At 36.8% G+C, this 16,205-nt stretch overlaps 1 long non-coding RNA gene across 1 annotated transcript in view; it reads right to left on the bottom strand.

The window, feature by feature from the left end:
* The window catches only part of LOC136374388 (uncharacterized), a 406,287-nt gene that overhangs the window by 355,035 nt on the left and 35,047 nt on the right, over positions 1-16,205 (bottom strand). The window lies entirely within an intron of this gene.

The raw sequence follows: 16,205 nt of genomic DNA, 5'->3' as shown, positions 1-16,205 counted from the left end.
GCAGAGGTGTGGGGGAAAGCTCAGTAGAACAATGATGGGGAGAAAAAACAACATGGATCTATAAAAATGAGAAATTTAGTAAATGGTCCATACTTGTGGACAATTTCTTTATTGTATTGTGTGTGGACAAAGACTAAGAGGTGGTCATGCAATAACAAATAAAAATTCTCAAAGGAAGTCTTGTTACCCTTAAGTAAATGGACAAGGTCACTGTGCTACAAGAACATACAAACCATCATTGGCAGCTTGGAACATTTTCCAGCACTGTTAACTGAAAAGTAAACTTTCAGTATGCACTTTCAATAGAAAGAATGTGAAAGAATTTGCAAAACATCTATACTTTTTTAATGGAGTTTTTAACTTTTTTTAAAAAAATGTGAAAAAATGTTCAAAAATTAATAATGATATTGTAGACTATTAATTTGCCAGTTCCTTTATTGATAAAAGTGAAAAATTGGCCCAATTAAGTGCTGCAATATTTATGTTAAGTAATATAATATTTTATTCATTGCACATTGTGCTCAACTACTTTATCCACTAATTATTCCCTTTTTACTTTTCAGTAAGTATAGTGTTTTTAATTGTGTCTCTGTAAGGCAAACACACCTTTCAAATAGGCACTACTTAATCATGTTCCTGCCATTTGATTTTAGGCTCACCTGATTGACGACTCTAAGATAACACTGGGGCTTGCAGTGAGTGTTAACCTGAGACTATCTCAATTTAGGGAAATCAAGACTGATATTTTAAAAGTACCATCCTCTTCATATAGCTTCTCTGGTTTTCACAAGATTCTTAATAACCTTCAGAAAGTCCATAAATCTGATGGATCTTAAACCGTTCTAATCCATAGGAAAAACTCAACTAACATCATTGACCTCAATTCAAACTCTGGATAAGAACAGTAAGGCCTTTTCCCCAAGTGTTGCTTCTAAATTCAGCAACATGATCTAAAAAAAAAAAAAAAAAAAAAAAAGAATTTAAACTATCATACAAGCATATAACTATGACAATAAAATTATTTTTCTTTAAAAAAATCTTACGAAAAAATAAAGAGGGTTTTTTGATAGTGTGTCTTTAACCAATGCTTTCACCTCACTGAGTTTCAATATGCTCCACTTTGTTAACAGGCAGCTAGATCTTTTCCCTGTTACAGCAAATCAATAGAAAATGTATCATCGATTTCAGGTAGAAGTGAGAAATAGCAGGAAGTCAAGTCATAAAAGGACAAAAAAGAGATTTAAACACATTTGTTTTATTGATTACTTTTGCCTATATCTTCAAACCCACAAACAACTTGATTTTAAAAGAAGGGGCTTTCATTTTCTTCTTTGTTGGACAGAAAAACAAAGAGTGCATGGAAAAAACTGCATGAGGCAGTTACAGAAAAGAAAGTGAGGTGAAATGTTGACAGAACTCTTGGGTGCAGTTGAGAAATGACTATCAGTAAGTTAGAGAAACAACTCATGAGAAGATGTATTTTCTTTATCAGCATTGCCTAACATACATCTCTTCTGCATGAAGAATTACTGACAATATCATAGCATTTGAGTAGTTTAAGTATTCTAAATATTAAGGAACATAACCAGCTTCTCTACACATACTTGGACCAGTAGAAATAAATGGTAAAAGAGACACATTTTTCCAGAGTAGAGCATCTACACCTAATTTCAAGGCTTTGCCATAAAATATAGGTTTCTATGCCACAAAATGAGCTGCTAAACTTAGTGGACAAGAATCCTGCTCTTGTTTTGCTTAGAAAGGTAAGACAAGGCTTCAAATATAACCTTAATGGCAATGGTTGGGGTTGAAAATCTTACAGTTCATAAGCCCTTGCTGTTGTGGTGCCCAGTCACCTGTCCTAAGCACACCACAGTTGTACAGCTGTGTGTTCTTATGTCTGAGATGAGTCTGTCCTGAACAAATGACACTAGATAGTGTGAGAATTTGAGAGGATTTTAAATCCACAATGTGCCATAGGAATATCTAGTCTTTCCTTGTACTCCACAAATGACATATAGCAAAACCTTAAGCACAAAAGACCAGAACTTCCAAAATCTAGGCACAGGAAGATACTCTGAATAATCCCCCTCTGGACTGTTCTCCTCAATAACTGGGACAACAGACAGTATTACTTCACTTGTTTGCAACATTCTCATCTGCTGCACCCCATGTAACCTTGATTCTATTGTGCCATGATATAGAGAATGATATGGTAGGGACCAGAAAAGCAAAAGTGACTTATTCCACTTGGCATGGCTGAGGGAATAAATAGGTATAAGGTAGGTTTATGTTCCCATAGATTCTGAGGCTGCCTGAAGGCAGCTCACTCCAGCACTAACCTCAGCAGTGACAAGTCTTCAGATTTACAGCACTCAATGATAATTCTCCAGATACTGTTGTAGCTGCTAGAAATCCCAAGGTGCAGCCAGATACTGCCTGTATACCTTCCTTTTCTGAGAAAATCAGAGGGATAAACTGATGTGAAACAACATCAAAAAATCACTAGCCTAGCCCTAAGCCCAAACACACCTACAATCATTTTGTGATTCCAGTCATTGTGTCCTTATGCTATTTCACATGAATTCTGCATAAAATAAAAGCTTTTTCACTCTGTCTTTATGCAATATATTGCTAGTCCCCTAAGTGAACAGCTTCAAAAGTGCACAGAAATATACTCAATGTCACATGTCAAAGGAAAGAATGAAGCCCTGTGTTGTGCACACATGATATGCACAGAGGCACCTGTGGTGCATGATGAGCATAATTTTGTGACATAGGCTGAACAATGAGGCAATTACAGCAGCCATCATCCTGCATTTCACAATCACCACTTCAGAAAACATTTTGTGTACACAGTCATGCTGTTTGGGAAAGAATTTACTCTCAGAAGAGATAAGAGCTGATTGATTGAATTCCCTACAGAGAGTATTTTAACCAGGCATGCTTTATTACAGCTTACTGCACTTTAGTTCGAGTTTATGAACATGCAATGCTGAACACGCCTTGATAGACAATGATGATGTCTCTGCATGACATGACTGTTATGATACTGTGACTTTATTAGCACATAAATATTATTCCATTAAATTTCTTGGATCATATTCAGTTCTGAAGAAACACAAATGGTTTTCACTAAGCAAAGAGACGAAATAGAGAGTTTTGCAGTCTAGTGTGATGGTAGTAAAAAAAATTAGATAAAAAACCTTGAAAATGGGTTGTTTTCTAGTGCCAAAATCAATCTACTTGTAAAATGTAACTTGAATTAAATTTATCTTAATTATCAAATTCAGTTTCAGTTAATTATATTTAAATTCACTTTATATTCTGTAATAAATGTTATACTTGTAATGGATAGTCTCAGCCCATTAAAACAATAATTTTTTTTATTAGTGAGATGAGGCCAATTTAAAAGAAAATTAATCTGTGGAAGGAATAAGGATTGAATTCCAATGGTCTAATATCTCAGACACAATACACTCTTACCAAGGGCACCTCCATCAATATGCAGCATATTATTCTACAGTACAAAGTACACTGACTTGGAGAGTCTTGTATTCTATTACTATGGTCCCCAAACACTTGCTTTGGCTTTCTATAGAATAATAACTGTCTACATTAATTGATATTTTAACATAAATAAAAAGAAGACAAAACTGAAATCTCAAACCTGGGAAGTTCATTTTGGAAAAAATGGGTTTTAATTTCAAAAATTTCCACTAGAAAATGACAGCCAGCTCTGGGTCTCCACACAATTTATGTCCAAACTTTCAAGTAAAGCTTGTGTTATCTATTATATTTGCAGCACAATGAACCTGAAGTTGCAATTCTGTAAGCAAAGACTTTTTAGGTTAATTTTTATGCAGGAATTAATACCTCCTTTTTTTCTGGTAAATTTACAGGCTTTCTGGAAAAATGCTAAAATAATTCAATTCATCATTCTTGCTAATTCATTAACTGTCTCAGTTAAATAAAGTTTCCACATAAAGTTAAATAAATATTCCACATACAGGAATCTACATTTGTACTACCTAGCTCTTCTCTGGAGCTAGCAGTCAGGTGCTCTATCTGTTCTTAGAGTTGGTATTGTATATAAAATTATATATTATAAACCTTAGTTAAATGTTACAGTTGCACAAACAGAATTAAGGCTGCCACACTCATATAGTTCAGATGCTTACTGCTATTATAATCTTCCATTAAAATTAAAATGAGAATCCATGAAATAGTCAAGTAGACATCTCTGTAAGAGTCTCCCAGAAGACACTGTTTTCCTACTGATGGATTCTAACCCAAAGGTCTTAGCTGGATTTTGGTTAAGCATTTTATTTTCAAAAGAAAATGTTACTTTCATTCAGAGCAAATTTGCAACACAGAATGACTGCTTGTATGAAAGAGACTATATGGCCCATTGGCCCATTTTTATCCTAAATTCTTAACAGTTTAAGTGAAGAACTCCTCCAACACAATGGAAAACGTTAAGACTTTTTTTTTTTTTCATCTTATGGCTTTAAATGCACATTTCTTCTAAGAATGCATAAACCTAACGAGCAAGTTTAAACATTTGGGGTGGAAGGGAAGATACCTATGTACTACATGTGAAGCTCATCCTCCACATATTAACATACAAACACAACTATGTATTAAGTTAGAACTGGCATGATTCTTGTTTCTTACCGATAAACACACCCAAGGGAGGAGTTGTACAGCTGCCATTTCTGAGTCTGTTGTTTAAGTTAGTTAAAACTAACTATAATTTTCTTGTTTCAAATGCTAATTTATTTAATGGTAAAGACTATATTATTGCTTGTTATATGCATATAAAACACTAATTCCATCCTAATAATTCTCTTTTCCATTCCTCTTCTCTTTTGACTTTACTCATAGGTAAAGCCACCTCATTGTCCACAATATGTAATTTATATACTCACCATAAATAGAAGGTTTGTATAATGCATCTAAATTCACATACAAATACAAGGAGAGGAAATTAGGACTCATTTTGAATTCTCTCCTCTCATATATAGACAGTAATAGAACTTAGATAATAAAAAATTATTACTATTAGGGCACTGGACAACGACAAATTATCCCAAACTGATTTAACTAAAGCTTTGTAGAGTCACAGTTCTCCAAGTAGTATTCAATTACTGTTTTGATGTGCTTCTTTATTAGTACTTACTTGGTCATTTAATATGGGGTTGCTATAAATTTTTCCATTATAGCCAGTACATAAGTATTAGAAAGAGAATCAAATTACAGAATACAATGGTCTACCTGTTCATCACTGGGGTTTCTACCACTTTTCTGACTTTTGTTTTCCGTTGTTCTTACAGTCTTTAAAATGTCAACAAGAGACACATTTCTGTCTGTGTCAGAATAACTGCTCTATATTAGAGAGAATATATTACTTGGATAGCAGAAATAGAGCTAGAACATGTTTCTCCAGAACTCATTTTGAACCAGAACTTTTGTGGTGGGTTATCCCTACTTCTTTTCCTTATTTGATGTGTTTGTGCTGTGTTCAATTAGTAACAGTGTTACAGTTTGCTAGTGCTGATATATTATAGATCACTTATTACTAAAGAACATTGCTGCAAAAATCAATTAAAAATAATCCCAAGCCTTAGTTATATGTTATATGTTATATGTTATATGTTATATATGTTAACATATGTTATATGTTATATGTTATATATGTTATATGCACCTTCTTAAAAAAGGCAAACAAAGTCCTCTTATTTTTACCACTTTTACTCACATACAATTCATGTGGATATTTTGAGGTCTCTTTCTGAATTGTGGTGCTTTTGCTATAGGAAAAGGCAGTGTGATTTCTGCAAAGTTACAGATCGTGTCTGCATGAAAAAGAAAAGGTGAGCAGTAGTTGCTATGACTCCCTCCTGCAGAGGTGATGGAGGCACTAATATTTTAACTGGATCCCATGACTTGGGAGATTGCTTGATTAGGGCCAGGATTAGTGAAAATCTTTGCAGTCCGTCTGCCAAGGCTCCTCAGCCTATGGAAAGTTACCTCTTCCTTACCACAGACACCAATCATACTGCCAGCAGTAACCTGGAGCATATTGAGAGCACCTACAGAGTTCTGGAGTGGAAAGATGTGAGCCGAGGTGTTGCCCTCCTTAAACTTCTCACTGAGGCAGGAAAGGCTTAAAAGAGATGGACTAAACCCACTGGTCAGCATGCAACTACAAAGTCGTGTTGCAAGCAGAGCCCTGGCTTTCATGACTATGGGACCATCTTTGAACAAGTGCAACTGAGCAGGCATGGCCTGGATTCAAAAGGAATGAAACAGCCAAGAGGGGTGTTTTAATCTCATCCCAGGGTGCATCAAACACAACTCAACCAGACCGTCAGAAGAGGTGGTTATCACTCTCTGCTCAACTTTGATGCAGCCTCATTGCTGTGGTTTGAAAACAAACCAAGTGAAAGGCTCTAAGTCAGAAATAAAATTTAATGAGAATAAAATAAAATAAAATAAAATAAAATAAAATAAAATAAAATAAATGCAACAATATAAAAAGAAAAAAACACTGTCAGAGTCAGAATACAACCTGATCAGGGTGATAGAAGCAGTCCAGACAAGGTGGTCTTCCTGAAGCAGTGATCTCATAGAAACTCCCGAAGAGAGTTATCTATGAGTCATTCACAAGGCATTGATGGGCCATTAACTGAAGATGGTGATAGAATACATCCTAAACTCCAACCCAGGACACTCATCTGGAGTATTGTGCGTAGTTCTGGGCCCCACAATTTAAGAAGGACACTCAGGTCCTTGGATGTGTCCAGACCAGAGCAGCCAAGTTGCTGAAAGGGCTGGAAAACATGTCTCATGAAGAGCAGCTCCAGGCTCACCTAGTTTGGAGAGAAAGAGGTGAGGGTGACCTCATTGCTCTTTGTAGCTTCCTGAGGAGAGAAAGTGGAGAGGGAGGTGTTCATCTCTTCTCTCTGGATGCATCTCTTCTCTCTGGATCCTATTACTGGATCTCTCTGGGATCCAGTAATAGGCAACAACAGGATATGTAGGAATGGCAAAAGTTGCCTAGTTCAGACAACTGGAGAAAGCCTCACAGTCCGTGATACCCATGGATGACTTTTAACAACCATAATGTCTGCTAGGACAATATGACTAGGTGGAAGCAATCTAGGAAGCATTTGGAATGTATGTAAGACAAATTATTGATGCAAGGAACCAGTGAACTGAATGGGGGAGATTTTTTGCTGGGCCTGATAACCACAAACAAGGAAAACTTGATTCAAGTGATCAAAATGAAAGCAACCTTGGCTGTGCCAACCACGAGACTTGGAATTTAGATTCCTGAGAGGAATGAGCAAGACAAAACAGCAGAATTACAAACTTGCACATCAAAAGAGAAGCTTGTAGCCCCTTCAGGAGCCTGTTTGGTAGAATCATTGGAGAAACTGTCCCAGAAAGCAAAAAGGCACAGAAGACCTTGCTAATCTTCAAGGACAACCTTATCATAGTAAAAATTCAGTTCATTTTAGCGTGTGGAGTAGTAAAATAATACTTCACATTTATTTGGCACTTGCAAAACTACACCTAGTCTGCTGCATCGAATTTTCTACTCCCATGAACTGGAAGAACATGGATGTACTGGCTCAGCAGTCAGGTGTCTCTGGCCACCATTGTGGACAGGGAATTGTGGACAGGGAATTGAATTACATGACAATCCAGAGGAGACTTCAGCGCAGAGAAAGGAAGGCCGAGGGAAGACCTTACTGTGTACAGCTACCTGATCAGAGCATTCAGAGGCAGTGCCGCCGGTCTCTTCTTCAAGGTGCCTAGAGATAGGTCAAGAGGCTATGGACAGAAGTTGAAACAGACTAACCTTTTATTAGATACAAAGTACTAAAATTGCTGTGAGGATGTTTAAACACTAGCTCAGATTGCATGGAGCGCTTGTGGTATCTCTGTCCTTGTAAGTACTCAAGACTCAGTAGCTGTTACTCTGAGCTATCAGGTCTAAAGAAACCTGCTGTGAGAAGGCAGCTGAATGAATTGACCTCTGGAGAACCCTGCCAACCCAAATTATGGTTATGTTTTTCAATGTCTTTATGCCTTCACATGCCTTGAAAAGAGCATGGGAGTGAAAGATGAAGGACTGTTCACGTTATAAAGTTCCTCAGAGTAATAAAGTCAAGGTTCAGCTGTGAGGAGTACCTTATGGGTGATTTGCCAGTAAAATAACTCATGTAATTTAATTAAAAAAAAACAAAGTTTTATATTGTGGAAGAAAAACAATTCTAACATAATATAGGACAAAGTGTTTGGTATGATCATTACCAGTTAAAGACATTGGGCTTATGACAGCTATTTCCACCAAAATACAGAACCAGTAAATAGATTACCTCAGAAATACATACCAAAAGGTAGAAATTATTAAGAATCTATAAAAAAAGAAAAACTACAAAGAATCTTGGAGAACACTATTCACTACATCAAAATTCAGATGTCACACTCACATTTAGACCTGAGTGCGGTTTGGCTCATTCTCGTTTGAAAAAAAAGAAAACTACCAAAACAGGAAAAGATATTTAATGAGAAGTAAGCAAAGATTTTTGTACTATGAGCAATTGATTAAGAAGGCATTTTCAATAAAGACAATATATAATGTCAGGGGAAATGGTACTGTAGAGATTAAAAAAATTACTGGCTTAGATATGATGCATTGAAGCAGACTAGTCTTCATCTTTTCAAAAAGAAGAAACAACAACATCAAATAAGGTCAACTAAAGCTAGTTTCAATACAAGTGAAAGGAGTACTTTGTGGAATGAGGCACAGAATGGTGAAACTAATTGATATATAGTGTTGTGAATGCTACATGGATTTAGAAGAAAAACATGACCAGTTCATTGAATCTAAGGGTTACTGAATATGTAAAAATGACTCTGCCATTGAATGTATTAAGGAAATGCTCTTTTTTAGGCATTTGTTTTATATAACACTGGAGATGGGAACATGGGATTTCACAGATATTCTAGTCTGACCTGTGATAGCCATATTGAGTTTTGTGGTATAGTTCATCTGCATGTCGTAATCATTGACCCATAGAATGGTTTGGGTTTAAAAGCACCTCGAAGATCACCTAGCTCCAACTCCCCTGCTATGGGCAGGGGCATCAGACCAGATTGCTCAGAGCCTTATCCAGCTTGGCCTTGAAAACCTCCAGAGATGGGGCATCCATACGTTCTTTGAGGAACCTGTTTCAGTGCTTCACCACTGTCCTGGGTTGTAGTATAGGATGTATTCTATCACCATCTTCATGAACTGATGAATCCAATAGTTGGAGCAGTGCTCTTCCCAGGCCCCCCTCCCTCTGGGGTGCCTTCTGTTAATGGCCCATCAATGCCTTGTGCATGACTCATAGCTAACTCCCTCCAGGAGCTATCTCTCTTTAATGGGCCATCAAGGACCTCCTGTATGACTCATCATCCCATTGTGAGATGCTCCGCCCAGGGGGAGGAGCCAAGCATTCTCACCTGGATATAAGCTGAGATTTGGGACAGTACAGGCAGCCCTTACTGCCTGTACTGGGATTTCCAGAGGACAAGAGCTACCAGACCTTTTTGTGAGCTCACTGCTTCAGGAAGACCATCTTACCTGGACTGCTTCCATCACCCTGCTCAGGTTTTATTCTGACCCTGTCAGTGTTTTTTTCTTTTTGTATTATTGCATTTATTTTATTTTACCTTTTCCCCCCCTTTTCATCTCATTAAATTGTATTTCTGACTTAGAGCCTCTCACTTGTTTTACTTTCAAACCACTACAACCACCTTTACAGTAAAGAATTTCTTCCTAATATCCAACATAAACCTACCCTCTTTCAGTTTAAATTGATCTCAGTTTGTTCTTGTAAAAGGTCCATCTCCAGGTTTCTCTCCAGATTTTGTGTAGGTCCCCTTGTGTATGTAATGGAAATCTTTAACCTCCTCTAAGATGTGCTTGACCCATATGCCCCAAGTGAGCCTATCAAATAGTATATAAAAAATGAAAGCACATCAGTCAAAAGAAATTACTGTGTTTACTTTTCTTTTTATATTGCAACATAGTGAATAAAAAGGAAAAAATTCAGACATGTATTTTGTGCTGGATCACCAAGGGATGTTTATGAAATCACTGTGATTTAAAAAAAAAGCACTGTGGTATTCTGGTTTGATTTACTTTTTAAAATCCTACTTATTTTACACCTGAAAATTCTCCATGCTTTTAACATGTAAGAGAATAATTTCCCTGTAATACATGCAAGGATAAATAAGAACTGACAGATGGTATAATATACAATAAAAGTTTCTATTAGGTTCATAATACATATTACACAAACACAGTCCTTATGCTCATATATTTCCATTGGCTTTGGTCTAGGTCTTAGTGAAACCAACAGAACTATTTCCATTAAATTTGCTGCATAGCATGAGAAATTTAACTGTTTCCCAGTCATTTCACATTTTTAATAAAAAAAGAAAAATTGCTTGTATAGAGTATTGAGATGCATTGATTTTAATAATTTATATGATCCCTCTGTGTTTACGTACTGCAGCCTAAAACCACACAATTCAGCTAACTACACGCATAGTTAAGACAGCAAGAATATATAAAATAAATGTAGCAATATCAAAAGAAAATGATGCTTTCCTTTTAGTTTGACTCTTTTGGCATGCATTCACTCTATGATGCCCAGAGGAAACTCAAAGCTGTGGATCAGTAAAAGAACAAAGAAATTAGGTAAAGTCAACCATGAAAAAAAATAATAAAGAAGACAAAAAAAAGGTAAAGTTTTAGTTTTTGATAAGTGTTCTAGCTCTAAGAATATGAATTGCCTAGAGAATTTAACCTATTAGTACTACAGATTCTATTCTTTTGGGGTTTTATTTCATCTAGTTAACTATAAACTACATTTGATTAACCAACAAAAACTTGGAAGATTTTATGCATGGCAGAAAGAGACATGAAACTGTTCTTTCTCTTTCTATGTCAGAAGTATCCTAGTCCCACTAGGACTTATTCTGGCTATAGCCCTAAAAGAAAATAAAAATGTTTCTATAAGTACACTAGCAACAAAGGGAGGGCTAAGGATAACCCCCAGCCTTTGTTGAATGTGGGGGGAAATTATGACAAAGGAAGAAAAGGCTGAGGTACTTAATGCCTTTTTTGCCTCAGTCTTTAATACTAAGACCAACTGCTCTCTGGATACCCAGCCCTTTGACCTGGAAGATAGGGATGAGAGCAGAATGGAGACTCCATAATCCAAGACAAAATTATCAGTGGCCTGCCACACCATTTAGGCACACACAGTTCTAAGAGTATAAATAGGATTATAGAAATATAGAATCATTTGAAGAAACGGTTAAAAGAAATTAGGTCCAACCATTGAACATGTCATAAACCCAGACAGCATGGGTTTACAAAAGGCAGGTCTTACTTGAACAACCTGGTCCCTTCTATGACAAGATGACCCACTCAGTGGATGAGGAAAAGGCTATGGATATTGTCTTTCTGGACTTTAGTAAAACATGTGACACCATTTCCCACAGAATTCTGAAGAAACTGGTGTGATGGTGAATAGAGTTACAACCAGTTGGCAGACAGTCACAAGTGGTGTTCTGCAGGGCTCAGTAGTGGGGACAACTCTGTTAATTACCTTTACCAACAATCTGGACAAGGGGATTCAAAGCACCTTCAGTCAGTTTGCAGATGTCACCAAGTTGATCTGTTAGAGGACAGGAAGGCTCTGTAGAAGGTTCTGGACAGGCTGAATCTATGGGCTGGGGGCAGTGTTTTGAAGTTCAGTGAGGTGAAGGGCTGGGGCTTGCAGTTGGGCCACAACAACCCCATAAAGGGCTGGTGGAAGAGTGGTTGAAAAACTGCCCAGCAGAAGAGGACCTGGGGGTGCTGGTCAACATACGCACAAGAAACAGTGTGTGCCCATGTGGCCAAGAAGGCCAGTGGCATCCTGGCATGTATCAGCAATCCTGTGGTCAGGAGCACCAGGTCAGTAATTATCTCCCTGTAGTCACTCATGATGCTGTGGCTGAGGGAACTGGAGTTGTTTAGCCTGGAGAAATTAAGATTCATGTGGAACCTCATCATCTTCTACAACTACCTGTCAGGAGGTTGTACTGTCAGGGGTCAGTCCCTTGTCTCAGGTAACAAGCAATAGAACAGAAGAAAATCACCTCAAGTTGGGTCAGGAAATGCTTAGATTTGATATTAAAATAAATTCTTCATGGAAAGGGATGTCAAGCACTGGAACAACCTGCTCAAGAAGGTGGTTGAGTTACTGTCTCTGGATGTATTTAAAAGATATGCAGATGTGGTACTTAGGAACATGGTTTAGTGGTGGACTTGGCAGTAAGGGTTAACAGTTAGACATAGTGATCTTAAAGACTTGTTAGATTTTTTTCTAACATAAACAAATCTATAATTTTATAACTGATAGCTGTGAAAGAAAAAGAAAGATTTCTTTAGAAATTTTCCTTTTATTTTTTTTTCTCCAAGAAAATTGCTTCCTTTTGAAAAACAAAGAAACTGAAAAGTAGCATATCTCCGGAGACAAAAAAGAGTACTTTATTTTTGCAAACACCTTTAAAGTTTGGTTATATTATAATAATTTAGTTGATGTGCTGAATAAATGAGAATTTACAAAAAGTTGTCTTCACAAAGTCTGAATGGGTGACAGACACAACACATACTTTTCCCTTTTATTTACCTCTTTCCTTAGGTTTTTTTCAAAAAAGCAGGAGAACCATTAGGAAAATGAAATGGTTTGATCTGAGAAGTTTAACAACATGAAATTTCTAACTATGTGTCAGAACACAGCTATTGTTTTTGTTGTAGTGTGCAGTTAGCTGTGGATATGAAAAGCCTTAATGAAAAACCTTTCCCTTGCAGTCAAACAGAACGAACTCCCAAGGGCATACCTTATGTGTCATCCACATTGTGGTTTTTGATCTGATCAAATTGAATCTTTCATGCTTGCTGAATACACAGGTGGTGTCTTATAAAGTTACAGTCTCCTTGGATTTTCCATAGCCATTTCTAAAATTTATGTTTTCATATTCTCAGTGTCCCCCCAGGGAAAACAGAGCTACACCTACTTTAAATTATTTTTGAAACTTAAAGTATTTTTATCAGTATCTAACTCCTTTTGGTTTTTCAACCTTTTTTTTTCCCCCCACATTTTTCAAACCACCCTTTATGTGCATTTTGTAGACTCAGACGGAGAACGTGGGAGGCCAGTAGTTTTGAATGACACTCAACTCTAGCCCACTTATCTAAGCCTTAATTGCAAGCTCATGTAGTACATAGGAGAGAAACTGAGTGTATGACAAAACTGTGATGCCAAAGAGAAGGGAATGTTAAAAAAGTGGGATTTGTCAAAAGTGGTGGTTGAGACCACATTTTTCCTTTTTTTTTCACCACTAAACAAAATAGGTGAGTGATTACCAATGCAATAGAAATGAAGTAAGGGAAGGAGGAATGCTTGTTAGTTTTACAAATATTACTTGAAAGTAAAAGAGGTAAAACAGGAAAAGTAAAAGTTTACATATTATGGTAACTATAGACAAAGGAATACTGGACTTTGAAATTGCCAGAAAAACTGTTAAAAATTTTTCAGAGGTCCTGCCAATGTTTTGGAAAGTGCTGTGATAGGATTTCAGAGGATGGAGGGTGAGGGGGTATAAGGAGGAGTGGTTTATATTTTACATTAAGTATGACAAGCAGTTGTAAAAATATTTTGTGAAGAAAGTAATGCTGAACAAATTTAGACAGCTCTCTTTCTGATTCCCATTGCTTAGGCTTTTAGTTTAACTTTTCAGAAGACCCTGCCTTTTCAGTTACTGCACTTCATTTAGAAAGTCCCAACTCAAGAACCACAGACCTCAAAATACCTCTTAAAAATTGAGAAATTGAAAGGAATTAGCAATAGGATAATGATGGTTCTTGGATAATGAGCCAACACTGCTGAGAGAACTGAAGTACAAGGAAAAGAAACTCCAGTAAAACCAAGATGGAGCATATATCTTTGGATGAGTTATTTCACAATACATTTCTAAAGTTTTAACAACCAATAGTTATAGCATCCAAATCCATAGCTTTGCAGTTAAAAAAATGGTTTAACTATGCTTTTAAGAATCATCCACTTGAGATTGGAATAAACCCACATGGTGTGACTGACGCATACAATGCAAAAAGTAATTTAGTCAAGACTTCCTGACCTCATGGTATGAAGAGTTAATCTTCATATGGTTGCACTGGTCAGCCACCCTTACTAGTAAAAATTATTTTTTCCTCAAACATGTCTAACTGCTTTCTCTCATCATTATTTTTCATAAATTCCAGATTAAAGCTGAATTTCCAGATTTTCCTTCTGAAAATTATTATAAACCAAGAAAATAATTCCCAAACCATCCTCCATATTTCTTGGCTTTAAATAGCAGGCTAAACATGCTTAAATAGAAGGTTCTGACTGAGAGTTATCTTTTCTAAACATAATAGCTTTCTCTGTATCTTCTGTGTGTTTCCACACTCCCTTAAAACATTGATTTCAGCTCTGTGTTGTAGTATTGGTCTCCTCAAGGACACATTTAAATGAAAAAGTAGTGTTTCCTGTCTCTACTGTACACACTTTTGTTTAACCTTTCAAGAGTGGCAATAAACGTGCCTACACTTACAGTAATCTCAGACTGCTAAACATTTTCCAGGAGTACTGCTTGCAAAGGCATGGGCACAGTTTCTGTGTGTATGGCTACCCTCAAAATGTAATTTCATATGCACTTTTTTTCCCCCCCAACATAAAAGTGAGACACTGATCTGAATTTTTAGTTTCTTTAATGGTACTGAAGCCAATTCATGTCAGTGTATGGTTTAGGAGTTTTCTCCTACTAGCAATGAATAAAACAACACTAGCTAGTGAAAACACTGCAATTCATTTTCACTCACAGATTATTTGTAGCAGTAATATATAAAGACATAGGTTTTAAGGCTAATGGCCTAATAACTCACCTTTTTGCAGCTTCTTAAGATTAATTTAACTCAGTTCTCTTTGGGAGTGGTAGTTGGATATATTATTGCTTAGGACACTACATCATTTTAAAAACAAACAAACCAAAACACTTTAAACCCAAAGGAAAAAAAAAAAAAAAAAAAAAAAAGCTTAGCTGCAAGTCAATATACAGGCAATTTCTTTGTGTTTCCTAGGGAAAGTAAAAGGAAGGAGGGGATAGAAGGAAATATTTAACCCACATCTTCCAGCTTCTTGCCACAGGACCATTCACATTCCCACATCACAAATAACATTTTTTTAAAATGCTTAATTTAAACAAAAAGATTTTGTGTGCCAGACTCCCTGGTTGTGCTGTAGCATGGGGCAAAAGATGAAGACTGACATGAAAAACCCATGTGCTCCATGGCTAAAGCAATATTCTTCCTCACTCCATTTTCTTCATGAGAAAATTCACTTATGCAAGGATTCTGATGTAGCTAAAAACGCACGTGCCACAAGCATGTATTTATCTCTAAGACAGGAATTTAAACTATCATCACAGTCAGTGAAGATCCACTAAAAACAGTCAATAGAGTCTACAGAGCTATTTGTGTTACTCTAAAACCAGACACTGACATTTGATCTGCTGGTTCTCTAGACACTATTGGTGTGCTGACAAGAGGCTCAATTCACTTGACCGCACGCATTGATTTAGTGTCGTCTGAGAAAGCAAAGTCCATCCTGCAGGGCCTCCAGCTGTTGCTCCTATGACACCTGTGAGTCCCCTGCCATATTTGACAGCCACATGCAGGTGCCCTATGATATCTCTGAGAAGTGTGTCTTTGAGCAACTGAACTGAGCTTCTCAATGTTTGAATTGCAAAGGTGGTGAATTCCATGGCTGTCAGGATTTAAAGAATGCAGTTAAAATGTCTCAGATCACCATCAAAGAAGGAAGTTCCCATAAGATAAACCACCACAACAGACACATGTAAAAGGGAAAGGCATTAATTTCAGGCCTACACAAAGGTGAAAGGTTTGGAATTAGCACACCAGACAAATTACCACTGTTCAGACCGTGAGAAAAGTGTAGACAGCAACAAAAGGAAGATGCCAGGCCTCATGAAGCAGATTTAGGTAACTTATCCATAAAGAAATTCCAACCATGGCAAACTGTGAG

Source organism: Sylvia atricapilla, chromosome 2 (genome assembly GCF_009819655.1).
Source record: "Sylvia atricapilla isolate bSylAtr1 chromosome 2, bSylAtr1.pri, whole genome shotgun sequence".
Classification (NCBI taxonomy): Eukaryota; Metazoa; Chordata; class Aves; order Passeriformes; family Sylviidae; genus Sylvia; species Sylvia atricapilla.
The sequence above is the reverse complement of the archived record's forward strand: the minus strand, read 5'-3'. Positions and strand labels throughout refer to the sequence as shown.